Genomic DNA, 21,874 nt, shown 5'->3' on the forward strand with positions numbered 1-21,874 from the left:
TTTTGCTCTGGTAGATATAACTTTTGATTTCCTTTGTTTGCTGGGTCAATCTATTGTATTTTATTCTTGTTGGACTGTTTTGATTTTGCTTATGGGTGTATATGTATATGTGTATATTCAGTCACAGTTTTTATTGTTGTTATAAACCTTTGCTTCTACTTTGGGCTTTTGCAGTTCTGTGGAGTTTTCCTTTTTTCATTCTTCCATTTTTTTTTCTTTTCTCCTTTTTTATAATTTTAATTTTTTAAAACCTATCATGTTTTTATACATTTATTCCTTTGTTTGCATTTCCTACTGTTCTTTCCCCCCTGCAGTTAGTCTTTAATGTATATAAATCTTCATCTACCTCTACTTAATTTGAATATCTATTCTTTCTTTCTTTCCTTTCCTCTCAACATACATGTTAGTTTTGTTTTCATTGCATTATTCCCCACTTGGCATCTTGCTCTAGTTTTATTTTCCAGTTTGTACTTTAGTTAGTTTTGTTCTTAACTGGTAAATATAATTTTTGATTTCCTTTGTTTGCCAGGTCAATCTACTGTACTTTATTTTTGTAGGACTGTTCTGACTGCTCATGGGTGTATATGTGTATATTCCAATATTTTAATTATTATTTGCCTGATTTTGTAACTGTCACTTGTCTGGGCTTCATGTTTAATTTCTCATTTTTGGATATTTGTTTTAATCTCACTTAATGCCATAACAAACCATGTGTGGAATCTTCATTCCTGACCAGAGATCAAGCCCCGAGCCTTTGGAGTGGGAGCACTGACTCCAAGACCTTAGACCACCGGAGAAATAACCCGAGGGAGTATCAAATAGTGAAAACTCCCACAAGGAAACCACCTGAATATAAGACCTGGCATCACCCAACCGCCAGTAGTATCCTGTGTGGGACACCTCATCTAAACAACAAACAAAACAGAAATACAAACCCAATCATCAGCAGACAGGGTTACCACCTCACTCAGCCTTGCCCATCAGAGGAAAAACAAACAAACAAAAACTCAGCACAGATCTCACCCTATAGAAATCTTACACAAACCACTGGACCAACCTTAGGAGGGAAGAAACCAAAAGGAAGAAAGAATTCAATCTTCAAAGAAAGAATTCAACTTTCCTTGAAGCCTGGGAAAAGGAGGTCTCAAACATAATAAGCTTAAAAAAATAATGAAAAGGCATAGAAATACTACACATATGAAGGAACAAACTAGAAACACAGAAGTCCAAAGAAATGAAGAAGAAATAGGCAAACTACCTGAAAAAGAATTCAGAGTAATGATAGTAAAGATGATCAAAAAACCTTGAAAACAAACTGAAGAAAATGCAAGAATCAATTAACAAAGACCCAGAAGAATTAAAGAATAAACATTCAGAGACAAAAAAAACAATTATTGAAATTAAAAGTACTCTGCTGCTGCTGCTGCTAAGTCGCTTCAGTCGTGTCTGACTTTGTGTGACCCCATAGACTGCAGCCCACCAGGCTCTCCAATCCCTGGGATTCTCCAGGCAAGAATACTGGAGTGGGTTGCCATTTCCTTCTGCAATGCATGAAAGTACTCTAGAAGGAATCAATAGCAGAATATCTGAAGCAGAAGAACGAATCAGTGAGCTGGAAGATAAAATGGTGAAAATAACTTCTAAAGAGCTAAATAAAGTAAAAAGAATGAAAAGATCTGAGAATAGTCTCAGAGACCTCTGGGACAATATCAAATGCACCAACATTTGAATTATAGTGGTCCCAGAAGATGAAGAGCAAAAAAAAGGGTATGAGAAAATTTTTGAAGAGATTGTAGTTGAAAGTTTGCCCAACGTGGAAAAGGAAATAGTCAATCAAGTTCAAGAGGCACAAAGAGTCCCATACAGGATAAACCCAAGGAGAAACACACCAAGACACATAGTAATCAAACTAACAAAGACTAAACACAAAGAAAGAATATTAAAAGCAGCAAGGGAGAAGGAACAAGTAACATACAAGGGAAACCCCATATGCTTAACAGCTAATCTTTCAGCAGAAACTCCAGAGGCCAGAAGGGAATGGCAGGATATATTTAAAGTACTGAAAGGGAAAAATCTACAACCTAGATTACTGCAACTGGCAAGGATCTCATTCAAAATTGATGGAGAAATAAAAAGTTTTTCAGACAAGAAAAATTTAAGAGAATTCAGTACCACCAAACCAGCTTTACAACAAATGTTAAAGGGACTTATACAGTCAAGAAATACAAGAGAAGAAAAAAGATCTATAAAATCAACCCCAAATGATTAAGAAAATGGCAATAGGAACATATATATCAATAATTACTTTAATTGTAAATGAATTAAATGCTCCAACCAAAAGACACAGACTGGCTAAATGAATACAAAAACAAGACGCATACATATGCTGTCTGCAAGAAACCCACTTCAGACCTAAAGACACATATAGACAAAAGTGAGAGGATGGAAAAATATATTCCATGCCAATGGGAAGCAAAAGAAAGCTGGAGTAGCAATCCTCATATCAGACAAAATAAACCTTAAAATAAAGAATATTACAAGAGATAAGGAAGGATACTACATAATGATCAAGGGATCAATCCAAGAGGAAGACACAACAATTATAAATATCTACGCACCCAACATAGGAGCACCTCAATACATGACAAACACTGACAGACATAAAGGAGAAATTGACAGTAACACAATAGTAGGAGACTTTGACACCCCACTCACACCAATGGACAGATCATCAAAACAGAAAATTAATAAGGGAACACAAGTCTTAAATCATACATTAGATGAGGTGGATCTCATTTATATCTTCAGGACATTCCATCCAAATGCAGAATACACCTTCTTCTCCAGTGCACATGGAATACTCTCCAGGATAGACCACATCTTGGGTCATAAACCAAACCTCAATAAATTTTAGAAAATTGAAACTATATCAGGCATCTTCACTGACCACAATGCTATGAGACTAGATAGCAATTACAAGAAAAAAACTGTAAAAAACACAAGCACACAGAGATTAAACAACACATTTTTAAATAAACAGGTTACTGAAGAAATCAAAAGGAAAATCAAAAAATTTCTAGAAACAAATGACAAGGAAAACATGACAACTCAAAACCTGTGGGATGCAGCAAGAGCAGTTCTAAGAGGGAAGTTTATAGCAATACAATCCTACCTCAAGAAGCAAGAAGAACATTGAACAGACGAACTAACTTTACGTCTAAAACAAGAAGAAAAAGAAGAACAAAAACATCCCAAAATTGTAGAAGGAAAGAAATCATAAAGATCTGAGCAGAAATAAATGAAAAAGAAAGGAAAGAAGCAACAGTAAAGGTGAATAAAACTAAAAGCCGATTCTTTGAGAAGATAAACAAAATTGACAAACCTTTAGCCAGACTCATCAAGAAAAAAAGAGAAGAATCAAATCAACAAAATTAGAAATGAAAAAGGAGAGGTTACAACAGACAATGCAGAAATACAAAGGATTGTAAGAGACTATTATGAACAACTATATGACAATAAAATAGATAACATGGAAGAAATGGATAGATTCTTAGAAAAGTTCAGTCTTCCAAGATTGAGCCAGGAAGAAATAGAAATTATGAACCTACCCAATTATAAGCACTGAAATTGAAGCTGTGATTAAAAAATCTGCAAAACAAAAACAAAAGCCCAGGACCAGATGGCTTCACAGGAGAATTCTATCAAACATTTAGAGAAGAGCTAATACCTATCCTTCTAAAACCCTTTCAAAAAATTGCAGAGGAACACTTCCAAACTCATTCTACAAGGCCACTATTATCCTGATACCAAAACCAGGCAAAGCACACAAAAAAGAAAACTACAGGGCAATATCACTGATGAACATTGAGGCAAAAATCCTCAACAAACTTTTAGAAAACAGAATTCAGCAACACATCAAAAAGCTCATACACCATGATCAAGTTGAGTTTATTCTGGGAAGCAAGGATTCTTCAACATATGCAAATCAATCAGTGTGATACATCATACTGACAAATTGAAAGACAAAAACCATACGATTCAAGCTCGTTATAGAAAACACAGAGGAACCAGAGATCAAATTGCCAATATCCACTGGATCATCAAAAAAGCAAGAGAGTTCCAGAAAAACATCTATTTCTGCTTTATTGACTATGCCAAAGCCTTTGACTGTGTGGATCACAATAAACTGTGGAAAATTCTGAAAGAGATGAGAATACCAGACCACCTGACCTGCCTCTTGAGAAATCTGTATGCAGGCCAGGAAGCAACAGTTAGAACTGGACATGAAACGACAGACTGGTTCCAAATAGGAGAAGGAGACTGTCAAGGCTGTATATTGTCACCCTGCTTATTTAACTTCTATGCAGAGTACATCAAGAGAAACGCTGGGCTGGAAGAAACACAAGCTGGAATCAAGATTGCCAGGAGAAATATCAATAACCTCAGATATGCAGATGACACCACCCTTATGTCAGAAAGTGAAGGGGAACCAAAAAGCCTCTTGATGAAAGTGAAAGAGGAGAGTGAAAAAGTTGGCTTAAAGCTCAACATTCAGAAAACAGTGGAAACAGTGTCAGACTTTATTTTTTTGGGCTCCAGAAACACTGCAGATGGTGACTGCAGCCATGAAATTAAAAGACACTTACTCCTTGGAAGAAAAGTTATGACCAACCTAGATAGCATTTTCAAAAGCAGAGAGATTACTTTGCCAACAAATATCCATCTAGTCAAGGCTATGGTTTTTCCTGTGGTCATGTATGGATGTGAGAGTTGGACTGTGAAGAAAGCTGAGCACCGAAGAATTGATGCTTTTGAACTGCGGTATTGGAGAAGACTCTTGAGAGTCCCTTGGATTGCAAGGAGATCCAACCAGTCCATTCTGAAGGAGATCAGTCCTGGGATTTCTTTGGAAGGAATGATGCTAAAGCTGAAACTCCAGTACTTTGGCCACCTCATGCGAAGAGTTGACTCATTGGAAAAGACTCTGATGCTGGGAGGGATTGGGGGCAGAAGAAGGCGACGACAGAGGATGAGATGGCTGGATGGCATCACTGACTCGATGGACGTGAGTCTGACTGAACTCCAGGAGTTGGTGATGGACAGGGAGGCCTGGCGTGCTGCGATTCATGGGGTCTCAAAGAGTCGGACATGACTGAGCAACTGAACTGACTAATTGAACTGAATCTCAGTAGATGCAGAAAATATTCTGCAAATATTTTGACAAAATTCAGTACCCATTTACAATTAAAACTCTTTAATGGGCATAGAAGTAATCTACCTCAACATCAGTTCAGTTCAGTTCAGTCAGTCAGTCATGTCCGACTCTTTGCGACCCCATGAATCGCAGCACGCCAGACCTTTCTAACTCACATCCATCGAGTCAGTGATGCCATCCAGCCATCTCATCCTCTGTCGTCCCCTTCTCCTCCTGCCCCCAATCCCTCTCAGCATCAGAGTCTTTTCCAATGAGTCAACTCTTCACATGAGGTGGCCAAAGTACTGGAGTTTCAGCTTCAGCATCATTCCCTCCAAAGAAATCCCAGGACTGATCTCCTTCAGAATGGACTGGTTGGATCTCCTTGCAGTCCAAGGGACTCTCAAGAGTCTTCTCCAACACCACAGTTCAAAAGCATCAATTCTTCGGCACTCAGCCTTCTTCACAGTCCAACTTTCACATCCATACATGACCACTGGAAAAACCATAGCCTTGAATAGATAGACCTTTGTTGGCAAAGTAATGTCTCTGCTTTTGAATATGCTATCTAGGTTGGTCATAATTTTTCTTCCAAGGAGTAAACATCTCTTAATTTCATGGCTGTAATCACCATCTGCAGTGATTTTGGAGCCCCCCAAAATAAAGTCTGACACTGTTTCTACTGTTTCCCCTTCTATTTCCCATGAAGTGACGGGGATGAATGCCATGATCTTCATTTTCTGAATGTTGAGCTTTAAGCCAACTTTTTCACTCTCCTCTTTCACTTTCATCAATAGGCTTTTTGGTTCCTCTTCACTTTCTGCCATAAGGGTGGTGTCATCTGCATATCTGAGGTTATTGATACTTCTCCCGGCAATCTTGATTCCAGTTCATGTTTCTTCCAGTGCAGCGTTTCAAGGCCATATAAGATAAGACTACAGCAAACATTATTCTCAATGGTGAAAAACTGAATGCATCCCCCTTAAGATCAGGAACAAGACAAGGGTGTCCACTTTTGCCACTATTATTCAACATAGTTCTGGAAGACTTAGCTACAGCAATCAGACTAGAAAAAGAAATAAAAGGAATCTAGATTGGAAAAGAAGTAAATCTCTCGCTCTTTACAGAAGACATGATACTGTACATAGAAAACCCTAAAGATAGTATCAGAAAATTATTAGAGCTAACCAGTGAATTTAGCAAAGTTGCAGGATACAAAATCAATACACAGAAATCACTTTCATTTCTACATACTAACAATAAAAAATCAGAAAGAGAAATGAAGGAATCTATCCCATTCACTATTGCAATAAAAAGAATCAGATATCTAGGAATAAACTTACCTAAGAAAACAAAGGAATTATACACAGAAAATTATAAGACACTAATGAAAGAATCAAAGATGACATAAACAGATGGAGAGATATTCCATGTTCCTGGGTAGGAAGAATCAATATTTTGACAATGACTATGCTACCAAATGCAATCGATAGATTTGATGCAATCCCTGTCAAGTTACCAATGGCATTTTTCACAGAACTAGAACAAAAAATTTCACAATTCATATGGAAACACAAAAGACCCTGAATAGCCAAAACAGTCTTGAGAAAAAAGAATGGAGATGGAGGAATCGACCTTCCTGACTTCACATTATACAACAAAGATACAGTCATCAAGACAGTATGGTACTGGCACAAAAACAGAAATATAGACCAATGGAATAAGGTGGAAAACCCAGAAATAAGCCCATGCACCTATGGATCCCTCATTTTTGACAAAGGAGGCAAAAATATACAATGGGACAAAGACAGCCTCTTCAATAAATGGTGCTGGAAAAACTGGACAGGTACATGTAAAAGAATGAAATTAGAACACAAACTCAGCAGTGGCCAAGGGCTGGAAAAGGTCAGTCTTCATTCCAATCCCAAAGAAAAGCAACGCCAAAGAATGCTCAAACTACTGCACAATTGCACTCATCTCACACACTAGTAAAGTGATGCTTAAAATTCTCCAAGCCAGGCTTCAGCAATACGTGAACCGTGAACTTCCAGATGTTCAAGCTGGTTTTAGAAAAGGCAGAGGAACCAGAGATCAAATTGCCAATATCCACTGGATCATCAAAAAAGCAAGAGAGTTCCAGAAAAACATGTATTTCTGCTTTATTGACTATGCCAAAGCCTTTGACTGTGTGGATCACAATAAACTGTGGAACATTCTGAAAGAGATGGGAATCCCAGACCACCTGACCTGCCTCTTGAGAAACCTGTATGCAGGTCAGGAAGCAACAGTTAGAACTGGACATGGAACAACAGACTAGTTCCAAATAGGAAGAGGAGTATGTCAAGGCTGTATATTGTCACCCTGCTTATTTAACTTCTATGCAGAGTACATCATGAGAAATGCTGGGCTGGAAGAAACACAAGCTGGAATCAAGATTGCCGGGAGAAATATCAATAACCTCAGATATGCAGATGACACCACCCTTATGGCAGAAAGTGGAGAGGAACTAAAATGCCTCTTGATGAAAGTGAAAGAGGAGAGTGAAACAGTTGGCTTAAAGCTCAACATGCAGAAAATGAAGATCATGGCATCTGGTCCCATCATTTCATGGGAAATAGATGGGGAAATAATGGAAACAGTGTCAGACATTATTTTTTTGGGCTCCCTGATCACTGCAGATGGTGACTGCAGCCATGAAATTAAGACATTTGCTCCTTGGAAGGAAAGTTATGACCAACCTAGATAGCGTATTCAAAAGCAGAGACATTATGTTCCCAACAAAGATCCGTCTAGTCAAGGCTATGGTTTTTCCAGTGGTCATGTATGGATGTGAGAGTTGGACTGTGAAGAAAGCTGAGTGCTGAAGAATTGATGCTTTTGAACTGTGGTGTTGGAGAAGACTCTTGAGAGTCCCTTGGAGTTCAAGGAATTCCAATCAGTCCATTCTGAAGGAGATCAGCCCTGGGTGTTCATTGGAAGGACTGATGTTGAAAATGATACTCCAATACTTTGGCCTCCTGATGAGAAGAACTGACTCACCTGCGAAGACCGTGATGCTGGGAAAGATTGAGGGCAGGAGGAGAGATTACAGAGGATGAAATGATTGGATGGCATCCCTGACTCAATGGATATGGGTTTGGGTGGACTCCGGGAGTTGGTGATGGATAGGGAGCCTGGTGTGCCGTGGTTTATGGGGTTGGAAAGAGTTGGCCATGACTGAGAAACTGAACTGAACTGAACACCATACACAAAGATAAACTTGGAATGAATTAAAGACTTTAATGTAAGACCCAAAACCATAAAACTCTTAGAGGAAAACATAGGCAGAACACTCAAAGACATAAATCAAAGCAAGATCCTCTATGACCCACCTCCTTCAGTTCAGTTCAGTCGCTCAGTCGTGTCCAACTCTGTGACCCCATGAATCGCAGCACGCCAGGCCTCCCTGTCCATTACCAACTCCTGGAGTTCACTCAGACTCACGTCCATTGAGTCAGTGATGCCATCCAGCCATCTCATCCTTTGTCATCCCCTTCCCCTCCTGCCCCCAATCCCTCCTGGTATCAGAGTCTTTTCCAATGAGTCAACTCTTCGCATGAGGTGGCCAAAGTACTGGAGTTTCAGCTTTAGCATCATTCCTTCCAAAGAAATCCCAGGACTGATCTCCTTCAGAATGGACTGGTTGGATCTCCTTGCAGTCCAAGGGACTCTCAAGAGTCTTCTCCAACACCACAGTTCAAAAGCATCAATTCTTCAGCGCTTAGCGTTCTTCACAGTCCAACTCTCACATCCATACATGCCCACAGGAAAAACCATAGCCTTGACTAGACAGACCTTATTTCACAAAGTATTGTCTCTGCTTTTGAATATGCTATATAGGTTGGTCATAACTTTCCTTCCAAGGAGTAAGTGTCTTTTAATTTCATGGCTGCAGTCACCATCTGCAGTGATTTTGGAGCCCCAAAAAATCAAGTCTGACATTGTTTCCACTGTTTCCCCATCTATTTCCCATGAAGTGATGGGGATGGATGCCATGATCTTCATTTTCTGAATGTTGAGCTATAAGCCAACTTTTTCACTCTCCTCCTTCACTTTCATCAAGAGGCTTTTTAGTTCTTCTTCACATTCTGCCATAAGGGTGATGTCATCTGCATATCTGAGGTTATTGATATTTCTCCTGGCAATCTTGATTCCAGCTTGTGTTTCTTCCAGTCCAGCGTTTCTCATGATGTACTCTGCATAGAAGTTAAATAAGCAGGGTGACAATATACAGCCTTGACAGATTCCTTTTCCTATTTGGAACCAGTCTGTTGTTCCATGTCCAGTTCTAACTGTTGCTTCCTGACCTGCATGCAGGTTTCTCAAGAGGCAGGTCAGATGGTCTGGTATTCCCATCTCTCTCAGAATTTTCCACAGTTTATTGTGATCCACACAGTCAAAGGCTTTGGCATAGTCAATAAAGCAGAAATAGATGTTTTTTTGGAGCTCTGTTGCTTTTTCCATGACCCACCTCCTTAGAGGAACGGAAGTAAAAACAATAGTAAACAAGTGGGACCTGTCTAAACTTAAAAGCTTTTGTACAGCAAAGGAAACTAAAAGCAAGGTGAAAAGACAACTCTCAGAATGGGAGAAAACAGTATCAAATGAAACAACTGACAAAGGATTAATTTCCAAAATATACAAGCAGTTCATACAACGCAATACCAGAAAAACAAACAACCCAATCAAAACATGGAATAAAGACCTAAACAGACATTTCTCCAAAGAATACATACAGATGGCTAACAAACACATTAAAAGATGCTTAATATTGATCATTATTAGATAAATGCATATCAAAACTATGAGATATCACCTCACATCAATCAGAATGGCCATCATCAAAAAGTCTACAAACAATAAATGCTGGAGAGCATGTGGAGAAAAGGGAATGCTCTTGCACTGTTGGTGGGAATGTAAATTGATACAGCCGCTATGGAAGATGATATGGAGATTCCTTAAAAACCTAGGAATAAAACCACCGTATGACCCAGCAATCTCACTTTTAGGCATATACCCTGAGGAAACCAAAATTGAAAAAGACACATGTATTCCATTGTTTATTGCAATACTATTTACAATAGCTAGAACATGGAAGCAACCTAGATGTCCATCGACAGATGAATAAATAAAGAAGTTGTGGTACATATACACAATGGAATATTACTCAGCCATAAAAAGGAATGCATTTGAGTCAGTTCTAATGAGGTATGGATGAACCTAGGACCTATTATACAGAGTGAAGTAAGTCAGAAAGAGAAAGAGAAATATCATATTCTAACACATATATACAGCATCTAGAAAAATGGTACTGAAGAATTAATTTACAGGGCAACGCTGGGGAAACAGACATAGAGAATAGACTTATGCACATGGGGACAGGGGAGGAGAGGGTGAGATGTATGGAAAGAGCAACATGGAAACTTACACTACCCTATGTAAATAGCCAATGGGAATTTGCTGTATGCCTCAGGAAACTCAAACAGGGCTCTGTATCAGCCTAGAGGGGTGGGTTGGGGAGGAGATAAGAGAGAGGTTCCAAAGGGAGGGGATATGTGTATACTCATGGCTGATTCATGTTGAGGTTTGAGAGAAAACTGCAAAATTCTATAAAGCAATTATCCTTCAATAAAAAATAAATTAAAAAATTTAAAAATAGCAAGAGAAAATTCCCAGAAAAAAAATTATGAAATAAAAGCAAGATATTGGTAATAGAAATGCCACCTGAATTAGGGAAGAGAATTGATCTCAATACAAATCATTTTAACAAGTAACTAGAAAATATAAAGATGATCCAATAAAGACCAGATAATTCAATATCTGAGAGAAAAATATGCTAGAAGCAATGAATAACCAAATTACACAGAAAAAAGCGCATAAGTGATCAGGAAGATAGAATGATGGAAATCATCCAATAAAAACAATAGACAGAAAGGCAATTAAAAAAAAGTGCAACATATGTGGTCTCTGGGATAACATTACAAATGTTAAATAAGCTGATAAGGGATCAGATAAGCTGTTATAATGTCTCAAGCCAGTACAAAGATAAAAAGAAAAAAAATTAAAACACTAATAGGTACAATAAACAGTAAAGGAATAAGATAGAAAATGCAAAATATGACATCAAAGACACAAAATGTGGTAGAGGGGAGAAAAAACTGTAGATTATTTGGCATGTATTTGAACTTAAATGACTAAGATCATGGCATCTGGTCCCATCACTTCATGGCAAATAGGTGGGGAAACAGTGGAAATAGTGTCAGTCTTTATTTTTTTGGGCTCCAAAATCACTGCAGATGGTGATTGCAGCCATGAAATTAAAAGACGCTTACTCCTTGGAAGAAAAGTTATGACCAACCTAGATAGCATATTCAAAAGCAGAGACATTACTTTGCCGACTAAAGTCCATCTAGTCAAGGCTATGGTTTTTGCAGTGGTCATGTATGGATGTGAGAGTTGGACTGTGAAGAAAGCTGAGCACCAAAGAATTGATGCTTTTGAACTGTGGTGTTGGAGAAGATTCTTGAGAGTCCCTTGGATTGCAAGGAGATCCAACCAGTCCACTCTAAAGGAGATCAGACCTGGGTGTTCTTTGGAAGGACTGATGCTAAAGCTGAAACTCCAATATTTTGGCCACCTCATGTGAAGAGTTGACTCATTGGAAAAGACTCTGATGCTGGGAGAGATTGGCCGCAGGAGGAGAGGGGATGACAGAGGATGAGATGGCTGGATGGCATCACCGACTCGATGGACATGAGTTTGGGTGAACTCCAGGAATTGGTGATGGATAGGGAGGCCTGGTGAGCTGCCATTCATGGGGTCGCAAAGAGTTGGACATGACTGAGCGACTGAACTGAACTGAACTGACTATCAGTTTAAGTCAAGTAGATATAATTATAAGTCAACATACGTAAAGCCAACAGTAGCCACAAATCAAAAATGTAGAGCAGATACACAAAAACCAAAAAGAAAGGAATCTAAGAATACTACTAAAGAAAATCATCAAAGTGCAATGTGAGAAACAAAAAGAAAAAGAAATGGACAGTAAATAACTACAAAAACAATGAGAAGTAATAAAATGGCAATATCTACATATCTATCAATAATTACTGTAAATATCAATGAACTAAATGATCAAAAGGCATTATCTGACTGGATAAAAAACCAGGACCTTCAATAAGCTAGCTAAAAGAAAATTACTTCAGGGCTAAAGACACACACAGATAGAGCAGACAGAAAAAGATATTTCAAACAGAAATGATAAAATAATGGGGTTAGCTATACTCATATCAACAAAATATATTTTAAAACAAAGATTATAACAAAAGATGAAGGGCATTATATAATGATAAGGTGACGAATGCGAGAAGAAAACATTACACTCATTAACGTATGTGCCTCCAATATAGGAGCAACAATGATGGGCTCGATAAAGGACAGAAATGGTATGGACCTAACAGAAGCAGAAGATATTAAGAAGAGGTGGCAAGAATACACAGAAGAATTGTACAAAAAAGATCTTCACAACCCAGATAATCATGATGGTGTGATCACTCACCTAGAGCCAGACATCCTGGAATGTGAAGTCAAGTGGGCCTTAGGAAGCATCACTACGAACAAAGCTAGTGGAGGTGATGGAATTCCAGTTGAGCTATTTCAAATCCTAAAAGATGATGCTGTGAAAGTGCTGCACTCAATATGCCAGCAAATTTGAAAACTCAGCAGTGGCCACAGGACTGGAAAAGGTCAGTTTTCATTCCAATCCCAAAGAAAGGCAATGCCAAAGAATGCTCAAACTACTGCACAATTGCACTCATCTCACACACTAGTAAAGTAATGCTCAAAATTCACCAAGCCAGGCTTCAGCAGTATGTGAACTGTGAACTTCCAGCTGTTCATGCTGGTTTTAGAAAAGGCAGAGGAACAAGAGATCAAATTTCCAACATCTGCTGGATCATGGAAAAATCAAGAGAGTTCCAGAAAAACATGTATTTCTGCTTTATTGACTATGCCGAAGTCTTTGACTGTGTGGACCACAATAAACTGTGGAAAATTCTGAGAGAGATGGGAATACCAGACCACCTGACCTGCCTCTTGAGAAATCTGTATGAAGGTCAGGAAGCAACAGTTAGAACTGGACATGGAACAACAGACTGGTTCCAAATAGGAAAAGGAGTACGTCAAGGCTGTATATTGTCACCCTGCTTATTTAACTTCTATGCAGAGTACATCATGAGAAATGCTGGGCTGGAAGAAGCACAAGCTGGAATCAAGATTGCCGGGAGAAATATCAATAACCTCAGATATACAGATGACACCACCCTTATGGCAGAATGTGAAGAAGAACTAAAAAGCGTCCTGATGAAAGTGAAAGAGGAGAGTGAAACAGTTGGCCTATAGCTCAACATTCAGAAAATGAAGATCATGGCATCTGGTCCCATCACTTCATGGAAAATAGATGGGGAAACAGTGGAAACAGTGTCAGACTTGATTTTTTTGGGCTCCAAAATCACTGCAGATGGTGATTGCAGCCATGAAATTAAAAGATGCTTACTCCTTGGAAGGAAAGTTATGACCAACCTATATAGCATATTGAAAAGCAGAGACATTACTTTGCGAAATAAGGTCTGTCTAGTCAAGGCTATGGTTTTTGCAGTGGTCATGTATGGTTGTGAGAGTTGGACTGTGAAGAAAGCTGAGTGCCAAAGCATTGATGCTTTTGAATATGGTGATGGAGAAGACTCTTGAGAGTCCCTTGGACTGTAAGGAGGTCCAATCCATCCATTCTAAAGATCAGTGCTGGGTGTTCATTGGAAGAAGTGATGCGAAAGCTGAAACTCCAGTACTTTGGCCACCTCATGTGAAGAGTTGACTCATTGGAAAAGGCCCTGATGCTGGGAGGGATTAGGGGCAGGAGGAGAAGGGGATGACAGAGGATGAGATGGTTGGATGGCATCACCGACTCGATGGACATGAGTTTGGGTAAACTCCGGGAGTTGGTGATGGACAGGGAGGCCTGGCTTGCTGCGATTCATGGGGTCGCAAAGAGTCAGACACGACTGAGCGACTGAACTGAACTGAAATATAAGGCAAATACCAACAGACGTAAAGAGAGAAAGTGACAGTAATATTATAAAATAATAGTAGGGAACTTTAACACCCCACTGACATATTAAATTCTAAACTAATGTGTTTTTTTATCAATTATTAGTTACTACTGCTATTATTATCCTCTCTCTTCCTCTTCTTTTACAATCCAGTGATATGCTTGAAAACTATTTTTAAAAAGCTTGAAAAAAATGAAAAATTCCTGATCTTCTTCATAGCTAATTTCCATGTAAGTTCTTACACAGTGGGTGATTTCAAAGTACCAAAGACTTAATGCTTAGATTGTGAAATTCCTGACTATTTAATAATCTGTCCTCTCAAGCTGGTAAAAAAGTGTTGCAACACTTAAATGTCTTGAGTTTATTTCCAGGGATGTCTGTATTGATCTCAAGATTTTTTTTACAAACATTGAAAGGACAAGTTGTAATTGTTGGATTCTGTGTAAGTGATCTTTTTCTCTTTTGAGTAAAAACCTATGGGTAAGTGTTTTCTATTTCTTTTCCCCAACTCTTCTATTTGAATAATTTTACCTCTCAGTTTACAAAAAAAATAAAAAGAACAGAATTTTATATTACCTGACTCATCTGACATTTCTTAGAAAGTCTCATTAACATAGAGTTTTGGACTTAGAACTTATGTTTTTAGAAACTGGACTATTGGTCTGTTTTTTAATATTTAGCTTTGTAATTTTGGTCAAATCACTAATCAACAATAATGAGATATATCTCAAAGGACAGCTGTGAGGTATGTGAAAGGAGGTTATAAATTTGAATGTTTAAACGTATGTTCTTACTGTCCCAAGAATCAATATAGTAGCTAATTTCATATCCTCTTGTGCATGGGGCTAAGCGGGTGGATGGATGATATGGATTTTTAGGGTCATAGTATTTGAGTGAAGGAAGAGATCATTAAGTTTAAGACAGTTTGGAAAGAAGCTGAGACTATGAAAATAGTTTGGGTAGATAGAAAATGGAGAGGGCACCCTAGGTAGAAGAAATACATAAATAAAGTATCAGAAGAAGGAAAAAGTTAGTAGTATTCAGGGGGAACAGTCATTTAGTGACTCACTCCCAGGTCACTATGTTCCTGACACTGTACTTGGTGCCAGAGCTTTCAGCAATGAAACAAAATTCCTGTATTCATAGGCTCTGACATCAAGAGAAGGAACACTAGATTGGAAAGGATGGGTTGGGAAAAAGAGCAAATTAACTTTTGTTGGGTGAATTAAGGTAACTTCATGGAAGCCTGTGAGTTTGTAATTATTAGATACATAAAATAAGTCACTGTAGACCTGTGAGTAACAATTAAAATGGTATTTTGCAGCAATCAATTTAGTGGAGACATGTAAAACAGATCAGGAGGTTGGAGACAGGGAGAGATAAGAGAAAACTGAGATAACTTAGAAATAGAGTCTGAACTGATATTGATAACACTTGCTCACTGATTGTACACAAGAAAGAAGGAACCAGAGGTCTAGAAAGTGAGTTGGCAAATTTTTCCAAAAAAGCCAGATAGTGAATATTTTAAACTTTGCAGGTCACATGGTCTCTGTTGCAGCTACTCAGTTCTGCCCTTGTGGTGTAAAAGCAGCCATAAATGGTACAAAAATAAACAAGCATGACCGTGTTCCAGTATAACCACCAGTGGTGCATTTGTTCACTGACTATTGTTAATCACCCCCTGGTTTAGAGTATAGAGAAAATGACAATGGTCATTGCCTGGGAGAGAGGACTGTAACTGAGATTTTGGATATGCCAGGTTTAGATGATGAAGAGGAAATCTAGGTGGCAATATGGGCATTTAGGATTGGATTTTGGATGAGAGACCAAGCTGGACTCAGATTTGAATTATTCACTGTTAAAGTAAGAAAGGTAACACACATTTAGCTTCAAATCAGTAACACAGAAACCAGAAGCAATCTGATGCAAATAATAGGTTTAACAGGTGATGAAGGAGATAAGGAGACAAGCCAGAGATTAGGAACAGCATGCAGCTAGGACTCTAAGCCATGGTTAGGATGGAGGTAGTGTTTCTGGAGGCATGGGGTGAAGCATATTGCTACAATAATGGCCCCCATGAAATAACATTCCCTTGTGTCCAGGCCTTTTGTAATATATTATTTCTGCTCTTTTCATCAAGAAGTAAAGTCTATTTTTTCTAGCCATCAAATAAGGGCTGGCCGTGTAACTTGTGTTGACCGATAGAACACGGTGGGCGTGACACTGTGTGGATTCTGGAACCCATACGCCGTAAGAGGTCTTGCAGTTCCAGTCTTGCTCTCTCCAAACCTTCAGACCCCGCTCTGTGAAAAAGCCCAGTCTTGTCTGCTGAGAGGTGAGTTATCACATGAAGGAGAACCTGGCTAGCAGCCAAAATGAATTGCCAGACATGTGAGTGAAGCCTGCACGACCCAGCTCCAGTGAAGACATCCGAGATGACACCCAAGACTCAGAGAGGGAGGGAAATACCCTGGCTTCCCCCACGCTTTACCCTCCTGTCATCCTCAGTGCCTCTGTTGCTGCTTCCATTCTCCCTCATTGCCCCCATTTGGTCTAACCAAATGAAGCCAGCTGACGGGATACCCAGGAAACACAGTCTGCAAAATGAAATAGAACTGGGGGACCAAGACCAGGATCAGTATGTAGATGAATCAAAGGAAAGCGAGTGTGAAGGGTGAGAGAAAAGCAGAGGGTGTAGCCTTGTTGCAGCCATGGAGAAGGAAGAGGAACTGGCAAAGGAGGAGATGAACCATCTAGGTAGGTTGGAGAGACAGTAATACAAGGTTGGTCTTAATTAAAAAGTGACAGGATTATAAGGGAGAAGGAGAGGTCTGATAAATGGTGTAAAATAATGCAGAGACTTCAAAGTGTGACTGGCTAAAGAGAATATTTCTTGATGACATGCAGTAATTAGCGAGCCATAAGTCGCCTACAAACAGTTAAATTTTATTTCCTGAATTGTGGTTTGAAAATTCTCAGAAGATTGTAAAATAGTCACAAGGGATTCATCATTAAAAATGGTATTGACATCTATTTTGGCTTCTGGTATGTTTAAAAACTGACCTGTTTGGTAAGTTTATAAAAGATTTTTCTTTTTGGTCACACTGTACAGCATATGAAGGATCTTAGTTCTCCGACCAGGGGTCAGACTTGTACCCCCTGAATTGGGAGCCCAGAGTCTTAACCACTGGACCGCCAAAGTCCCTATAAAAGATTTTTGAATGTAACGGTAGTGGTGGCTTAGTTGCTAAGTCGTGTCCGACTCCTGCAACCCCATGGACTGTAGCCCTCCAGGCTCCTCTGTCCATGCAATTTCCCGGACAAAAATACTGGAGTGAGTTGCCATTTCCTTCTCCAGGGGATTATCCGCACCCAGGAATCAAACCCACATCTCCTGTTTTGCAGGCAGATTCTTTACCATTGAGCCACCAGGGAATATTTAATGTATTATGTCTCCCTTAGAAAAACAATACAGAGATACATAAAAATTAAGTTAGTGACCTCTAATTTCTGTTTTAAACATACTTAAGTGATGATGTGATTGTTTTTTCTTTCAGAACTGAACTTTTGAGAGTTTGATAGAGTGTGTGAAGTGGCCAGGCATACCAGTCACTGCGTATAAGATAATCATACTTGTGATTTAGTCACCCAGTTTAGCCATTATGTTGATTTTGATTGTTATAAGGCTAAAACTTAAAAAAAAATTTCTTTGTACCTTTTAAATTTAATTTATATCCATGATCAAACTTTCTTTAGACAAAAAAACAAAATGAATATGAAGTTAAATATAATTTAACTAAGAGTATAGAAATAATAGTAATTCTCTAATTTGCCTCAAGACATACTGTACAAAATTCTGATGTCACTAATTTCAACATTTTTTACATAGTACATCAAAATCTCTTTAGTGCTTCTGAAGCCTGTGTAAAAAGAAAAAAGCAGAGTGACAAACACATCTAACTTAGCTTTTTTATTTATTACAAAAATGATAATTCATATCTGTAATGTGACATTTGGAAAGAAGTGTTGCCTTAGATAATTTTATCTTGTTATTTAAAAACAAAATGTAAATACTACAGGGCTTCCCCGGTGGTTCTGCGGTAAAGTATCCACCTGTAATGCCGGAGCCGCAGGAGAAGCAGGTCAGCCCTGCACTTGAATGTCTCTAAATTATTCCTCCTTAAATTTCATGCCTTGAGTGCATCACCCTTTTTGAAGACATGATAGAAGATACATTTTTATTCCATCTTTTAATATGCATTTGGTATCAAAACCTAATGTTATAAAATATGTTGCCATAAAATTTTATTTGTCAAATAAACAACAACACAACAGTGTGACTTGTGAGTTCTTTACCCTTGCTGCCTCCTGGGAAGCCCTTGACACCCTCTAGTATCGCTTCAGAAAATTTAAAGGGACATTGCTTACATTTTAAACATTGATAATAAATATCTCCAAGATAGCAAGATTTCAGTTTTGCTCATTGATACATCAATGATCCCAGGCACCAAGGACAGTCTGACACAAAGTATGAGATTGATAAATACGTTTGTAAATTAATTATTTGCAATCTTTGCAAGTGAGATTCTGGGGTTTTTTTTTTTTTTTTTTTTTTTTGCTGTTTTTGTTGATTCTTGCTAGTGACAACTTGTTTCCTTGGGTGTTTTCAATTTTTTCCCCCTTAACTGAGCTCATGTTTCTTGGAAATATTTTGGGGAGAACTTTGTGCCCTGGATCTAAGGTGCTTTCCTTTGGAAAGTTTCTCTATTTGATCTTCCCGAATGCTTCCAAGGCACTAACGATCATGGGTCAATTTAGTCTCCGCTTAGGCTTTTCATGTAGGTAGAGCTCCGGTTTTCTTGCCTGGAGAATCCCAGGGACGGGGGAGCCTGTCGGCTGCCGTCTGTGGGGTCGCACAGAGTCGGACACGACTGAAGCGACTTAGCAGCAGCAGCAGCAGAGTGCAGGAGCCCCACACCTACTTGAAGACTAGCTATGATGAAGAATTCTCATGGAAGAACTTCTACTTTCTTCACATAAGACCAAGGCAAGACTTTTTACTATTTTGCCTGAAGGTAGAAATGGAGGCTTAAGAAAATTAAGGTAATATAGCTGAACAAAGCAAAGAGTTATGATGAGTATGTAGATTTAAAGGGCTTTGAAGCCCACGGTTTTTTTTTTCTAATACCAAACATCTTTATATGACTTTAACTGTGTTGATATATGAACCTGACTTGACCCAACTCTCCAGTGGGTAAACGGGGTAGGGCTTGCAGGAAGCCAGTTAAGTCCAGCCACTAGAGTGGAGTCAGAAACAGCACCGAGTGGGAAGTCTGCTTCAAGCTTCTCGTCCTTCGTGGCTAACGCCTCTGTGAATTCACCACAAAGGGTCTGGCGGTAGCCTGGGGCTGTTATTGGTTAGCAGAGCAGGCAGTCAGGTAGGAAGATGGACATAAATCAAGGAGATCAGGACAACACAAACCTCTCTGTTCCTCTCTAACTTAAGCAAACACTATCTTCTGAGTATAATGTCTGCTGATTTACTCGATCTCCCAAATCTCAGGCAAACATCTCCATGGTGGCACTAACACAGGACTACATAGGGAAGAAGACTCTAGGAAATGTGGTGGTCTAAACAGACACAGTGTACAACCACCAAAGGCAGGGAAAAACTTGGCAACCTGTATACTGATCACATCTTTCTCCATCTCTGAGCAGAGAATTGTAGTGCTTAGATTCTTCATGTGTGACCATTGCTTGCCTTACCTTAGCACAAAATTTTTCACCCTGAAAGTGAGTGTGGGAAGTTGTATATATAATGCATCTAGTGTTAAACATGTATTTATTTTCTTGGGGTGTTGGTTTCAGAAGCAAAAATACACAGTAGTTTTTGATCCATAATTCCCACAACGTTTTTAGGAGGCTGTTTAAAAATCTTTAGTTCCTGAAGCAATGGATCACTATGAATTTTGGAACAGAGATACAATAATGAATGCTTGCCACTGACAGGCACCTTTGGGTAAGGCTGTATAAACATGTGGCCAACTGATTTATTGAGAGAGAAATATGACCTTAAAAGTTAATGTGATCCCATACTCCCGTTAGGTGGGCCAAGGTCATTTGAAACCCTGCAAACTCTCTGAAGAATAGGATCCTTAACTAGCCCACCCTTTGCTTTTGAAAAAGGCTCTCAGAAAGATGTGATTTTAATTCAAGGTCTGCAGAATTTCTTTCAAAGAATACATGTTAATGTGACTAGAGTCCACATCAGTCAGAACAGACTCATTTTTTCATATGAGATTAAGAGGCCTCTGTGTCTCCTTTTCCTCCAGAGCATAGCAACATAGTCTGAGGTGTACCATCTACTAATTTCAGCACTTCTGGGCAAGATTTACTATTTTCAATAGTAATAATAATTGTCATTATATTATATAATAACAAAATTGCTTTTACAATTGTTTTATTGTTACTATTATCATTCCTCTAGCTCCTTTTCTTCCTGATGCTCTTAAGTGTTTTACTGTTTGCAAAGCCCTTCACATTTTCCCATTTCCTATTCACAATTAGGGGAACCTTTGACTATTTCTGCTTTATAGACAAAGAAGTGGAAGCTCAGAGGCATTAAGAGATCTGCCTGGGTTTCACCATCAAAGTCAGAGCTGTGTTCAACTCAAGGTGTTGTTCTGTTCCTTCATTTTTTGTCATTTTTTCCAATTTTTAATAAGGCTGATTATTCTTATTTCTGATGTTTGGTCACTTACAATGTGAGCTTCTTTCCAGTAGGAATTATGGAAATGCTACCAATTTACTTAACATTACCTGTTTAAACAGGGAACATGTGACAGGGACTTCCTGGACAAATTGATGAATTTGTGCCATTTGTTCATCCTCCCCTAGAAGCCTGGTTTCAGGATCAATCTTTGAGATAAATTGCATATTCTCAAGAAACTGATTAAACATGGGAACATTTTGACTTCTTAAAATGTCCAGCCCACAGAGATGGGTAGGGGATTTTTCCCTTTGCCTACATGGAGCAGAATAAAAAATGAGTCGTCATGCACTGATAATTGCAGTACAAAAGAAATGTGACTATTTTTAAAGCACTATTTTCTCACTAAGACCCAAAGCTTCCCAACCTCTTATAAAAATCCATTCACCTGATATTAAAAGCTCCATTCCCTGCATCAAGCCTCAGTCTCTGACCTGAAACATAATGGCAAGTTCCCAGCAAATGATGCAGCCGCTGCCACAGTCGAAGCCTTTGTTGTTTGCATTTATCCTCACACGCAGACATCTCTGAAAAGAGAGGCAGGTGCTGTTTGATAAAAAACTGGTCCCCACAGTCAATGTGAACAGCAGTCAGAGCACATTTACATTTTCTTATTTTCAGAAGGAAATGTTAGATGAGTTTGGAATCTTGCAATATCCTTCTGTAGTTTAATGCCCACCTCCCTCCATCATTGACCAATTTCAGTATTTTAAAGCTGTGTTACTTATAAATTCACATAAGCAGTTCAGAGGCAGGCATCCCAGT

Source organism: Budorcas taxicolor, chromosome 6 (assembly GCF_023091745.1).
Source record: "Budorcas taxicolor isolate Tak-1 chromosome 6, Takin1.1, whole genome shotgun sequence".
Classification (NCBI taxonomy): domain Eukaryota; kingdom Metazoa; phylum Chordata; class Mammalia; order Artiodactyla; family Bovidae; genus Budorcas; species Budorcas taxicolor.